This window comes from Papaver somniferum, chromosome 2 (genome assembly GCF_003573695.1).
Source record: "Papaver somniferum cultivar HN1 chromosome 2, ASM357369v1, whole genome shotgun sequence".
Lineage (NCBI taxonomy): Eukaryota > Viridiplantae > Streptophyta > Magnoliopsida > Ranunculales > Papaveraceae > Papaver > Papaver somniferum.
The window spans coordinates 151968886-151974059 of record NC_039359.1 but is presented as its reverse complement, the minus strand read 5'-3'; the positions used below and the strand labels follow the sequence as shown (position 1 = coordinate 151974059).

At 35.8% G+C, this 5174-nt stretch overlaps 1 long non-coding RNA gene across 1 annotated transcript; it reads right to left on the bottom strand.

Moving 5' to 3' along the window:
• Nucleotides 1-518: 518 nt before the first annotated feature.
• LOC113354132 lies at nt 519-1218 on the bottom strand. The gene is made up of 2 exons (XR_003361685.1): nt 803-1218; nt 519-688 (listed from the first exon to the last, which is right to left on the bottom strand). It is a non-coding gene; the product is annotated as an uncharacterized LOC113354132 (long non-coding RNA).
• Nucleotides 1219-5174: the final 3956 nt, after the last annotated feature.

Genomic DNA, 5174 nt, shown 5'->3' with positions numbered 1-5174 from the left:
AGATAATGTGGGCTGTATACCATTAGGGTTGTTGGAGGCTATAAATAGAGACCTTGGGGCAATGTAAAGGGAGAGATCTGGTGGAGAAGGAAAGGTCCAGAATAGGAGAGAGAACATTAGGATTTCCTTGTAATTCATAGGTTTGGAAAAGGGATTAGGGTTTCCTAGTAACTCAAGAGTGTAACTTGTATTTCGCTTGAAATTTATAAATAAACTTAAGTTCTTGTGTTTATCATGTTTTAGATCTTACTTACTTTCCATTTGGGTGTGTTGCTGGATCTCCAGTAATCACACTCACCTTGTACGGATGAAGACCGATCAAAAACACTTTTTTTTTCTTTTTTCTTTTTTGTAATTTTTAAAGGAGAATCTGTATTCCTTCAAACTGAGTCTTGGTCACTGTTGAGTCTTGGTCACGGTTGGAGGCGTTGGACGCATTTCTTGTTTTGGTCTAGGCAAATTCAGCAACAAAAACTAGACGATAATGACAGAAAGCAAACAACCGAACACATCATGCATTTACGTTAATTTTAAGTTAATATTGATAACCTCCAAAGTACATGGTGCAAGCAAGCAAGTAACCACAATCATTCTTATTATATTTTATTTATTACTTTTATTTCATGTACTTCATATCCCAATTTCCATTGAAAGATTTCTTGCAAGACCTTCGTCTTCTCATGCAACACTACAACACCAAAATGAAGACAAGAAAAAATTGTTAGATAAACTGATCATTAGAAAAAAGAGAATAAATATGTGATTATATAAAATTAATTCAATAGCTGGATGATGGATTTACTTGTCGCAGTTCATGTCAGGCGAAATGAGTGGGATTTTATAAAACTTAGATCCACAGTTGTTTGAGATATCTCCGACACGAGTATTGTTAACGGTACCGATAATAGGAACGGCAAGCTTAATACATTGACACACACTTTTTCTATCTTGCTTCTCGGTCACCTGTTGGTCAAGTACTTTGATGTTATCGCAACAACTTGTTGAAGGTACGGAACCAACGTTTTTCAAGTATGATAAACAAGGCGAGAAGCTAGTTATAACAGCATCACATGAAGGTGCAGCACTTATGGCTGGCCGTAGAACCAGCAAGAGAGTCATTAGAACACAGACAATGATGAACTTAGAATTCATGATGGGAATTGTAACTAATAAAATTAAAGCAACTAAATTTGTGTTCAATTAGTAGTGGAAAGTTGAGTTTGTGCTTAATAGTGATGGTTTCTGGGTACATTTTATAAAGATAATAACTCAATTCAGTTTGGGAAATATGCTTAAAAATTGGTCATGCTTGTTGGCTTTTGGAGCTTCATGGTTTCGTTGATTGTAATTATCGCCCGGCTTGATTTATGTACCCATGCAAATTTTATGATCTTTGGATTGAATATTTGTGGTTGATCTTAGTTTAGGGTCACCAACAATGATATCATAAACGGTCACGTTATACACTAGTAACTTGTACCTGAAAATGCTGTGTGGTTTCAAATCTCTTCAAATTTTGGCCGAAAATGAAGAAATTGAAAAGATGGCGAAAGGATCATAACAAACTCGTGACCTTTTTACTCTCCGTCTTAGACAACAAGAAAGAAACAATTGTTTTCATGCTTTGTAGAAATAATTGGTGGAAGAAAATTAAAATCCGAATGGCCTGGACTAAGTTGGCCACTCGAGATGGCTCTTAGAGTTTTGTTTTTGTTTTTTTTTTTTTTTTTTTTGCTAGAAAAAATAAATTATATTAACTGAGAAAGTTACATAGTAGAGTTTAGGAATTCAGGGATGTACCTCATCCATTCCCCAGAAGTTCTAGACCTTCTACAGAGCTTTGCAGATTTGTCTGCCAACATAGTATTGTTTCTTTTTAGAAATTCAAATCTAACTAGACTAAAACAAGAAATGATTGATTTACAGTCATCTATGACTGTTTTATTTTCCCAGTGCAATTGGCTATTATTAGAATTAAAAGAGTCTATAACTGCTTTAGCATCACTGACAAAGCATATTTTATATAGGCCTTTGTCTTTTGCCCAATTCACTGCTTCAAACAAGACCAGACTTTCAGCTTCTTCAGCATTCTTCACATTCCCGGCTTTGAGCTTGCATCTGATAATAATGTTTGCTAAAAAGATTAGTAATTTATCTTATTTAAGTAATTGAAAATGGTAACTTGAGCTCCAACAATAATGTTTAAGAGAACAATGGTTAGGTGGTAATATCCACGGACCACGAGATCATATTTATGGATAAAAAAAGCTATAAATTTGATTTATACCTTAACATATTCTTTTGTACACAATCAACAATACTATTCCCCAATAATTTGGTAGCCCTATTAGCAATGCATTGTTATTATCCCACTCTTGTGCAAAACATAGAGCATAGCCGATACCATATTGTTATCTCTTGGGCAATGTTTCCTCCTTACATTCATTGGAGTAGTGATATTTGCGCTTTTCCCCCTTGGAAATGCTTTATTTCTGAATACAATAGAGAACTGACACCTCTTGGAATAAATTATACATTAAATTATATAAACTACTAACAACTGACAATTTCTAAAAAAATACCAGCAACAAAATAATGAGCTGCATATTGAATTTCTAGGAGGCTTTAAATGAAGATGAATGAGTAGAATTCCACGTTAACTACAGTCTCTAACCATAACTCAGTTTCCACCGGCATCTCAATTTTTTTCCTCATAAACTAACATGGCAATTCCTTGAGCCAAATAAAAAGAGAAAACACCATTTTTAGCAGTGTGATCAACTGTGAAACAATTTATTTATGGCTTCTCTTAAAACACCCATATACTAGGCTGATTTCAGTTTTTAGTTTTCACTATTTCATGAATCATTAATAATCCATTTACTTAATGGCGTAAAACATACATGTCCAGAAAACTATCAGACACTTTGATCAATGGACCTGAAGTAGGAAATAACATGTTACTTGCATCATTTTATATTGTTCTAGGTATTTCTACCTTATTGCTAAAGAAGATCGTCAAATGAGGCCAGACAGAGCCGGATGTGGAAAAATAAGAACAGTTACTCCCATTCCCATATACTAAAAACTTCTTCATATATATTGTCCGAATTGTTTTCTAAATTTATCTTTTTATTCATTATTTGTTTCCACATACATATTATGGTTCCTTGCTTCAAAGTCCATGCGGGCCATGCCTGATAAGGCTCCAACTATGTTGGATTGGTAGGTAGCCGCTGCGATGGCCCTGCCTCAGCTGGCCAAACTTTTCTGGTACATTGGATTCTATTGGGTGCAATAATCAAAAACAAAGAAAAATCAAATAAGCAAAAGTTATTGATACTTAGTTCCTTTATAATGAAAGTGATTGCTTTGACGAAACGAACAAGCTCCCCGTATCTCCGCAACAGCAACAAGGAAAAACTTTGGAAAATAGAGTGAATCACGTGTTCAACACGCTGTCCTTAAGACATTAGCGCCCGGCTACACTCAAGAGTGATGCTATATCCCTCACAGGACGGATATCTCCAGGATAAAACACCCTAATACACCTACTACTAGCATATGTAGTAGATGCTCAACTTGAGCTTGACAACTCCGAAAAAACCGTTAAGGAAAATCGCGAATGCTTAAAAAACGCTATAAAATATTTTCTCTTAGGGGTCCCTCTAAAATATAGAGCAACCCCTTTCCCATAGATTTTACAAAAGTAGTGAATTTCTTTATATAATGACATAAACAATTAAGAAGAAATCCCCGATGTGGGACTAAAAGCTTATATAGTTTCTTAAAACTACTAAAAATTGGAAACTCCACGATGTGGGACTAAAAAGTTTCATTCACAAAAAAACAATAAATTATAATTTTTTATTAAAACTTTAAAAAATTATTATTAATCGTTTTCCAACAATCCCCCACATGAATGAAAACTCAATAAAACATGAAAACACAGATAGATCTTGGTAAATAACCCATCCCAATCCGATCGAACAGACTATGGAACGTGTGTGTTGAAATCATACTAGTCATTTCTACGTCCTCTCCCTCACACAAAAGTGTGTTGACCCCAGGGTCATACTATGGATTGCATAAATCATAGTATTGAGAGCTTTCATCTTTAATTCTCACATGGTGAGACTATAGGTATCTTTCACCAAAGTGAAAAAGCATGAACTAGTGAACCCTTAGTGACCTTTAGGTCCTAAGTTCCAGTAATACCAAAACCATCAAAATGAAAATCACATAAAAAACGCAGGAAATACCATTTTAGGCAGAGGTGTCCATGAGGTCTTGAACCTTTGCTTAGTGAGATATTACCAGAATTACTTGCTAGAGACAGTGAACTATGTCTTGAACTGCTAGCATTTGATGTAATTCGTGATAACAACCACGGGTGATATCTCCAAGATTGCTGCCAAGCTCGTGCCGTTTTGTCCGTTTTGGCCCTGGACGTATCCTGTTTCTCAGAATGCTCTAGAGAATCAGCTCATATTCTCACAGGAAGCGACCCACTTCCTCATTCAGATAGGTGAGTTTCCATAAAGAGTGTTACTGCTACACCCCACTTCAATCTTAAATTGAAACTATAGAACTCATTAAGACTTATTAAAAAGTCATCCTCCACATGCAGTCACACTATCACGTCTACACCATAGGGAAGGGACAGAGAATGAAAATCTCTGATAGTGTTTACCTTTACCCACCACAAATTAGTTGTCTCATTCGAAACCTTGATCATGGGATCTCCAGTCAGCAAGGTTGAGTATCCTTCATGGCAAGTTTAATATATGAGCTTAAGCCCCAACCCCCTCGATGCATTTTTAACTATCTCTTTGTACAAACCTTTCGTCAAAGATTGCGCGATATTCTCCTTGGACTTTATCCAATCAATGGAAATAACGCCGATTGAGATTAGTTATTTCTTAGCTTTAACTATTATAGCTTGGCTAACACAATGTATAGATATAGCTGGCACAGGCCTATGCCAAAGAGGAATGTCTTCTAAAAACATCTTAGGCACTCGGCCCCCTCTCATGCTTTATCTAACGCAATACTCTCAGATTCCATAATGAATTGAGCGATATGTTTGTTTGGAAATCTTCCAACAACAAACCCACATGTTAGAGTGAAACCATATCCACTCGTAGACTTAGACTCCTCTGAGTCAACTATCC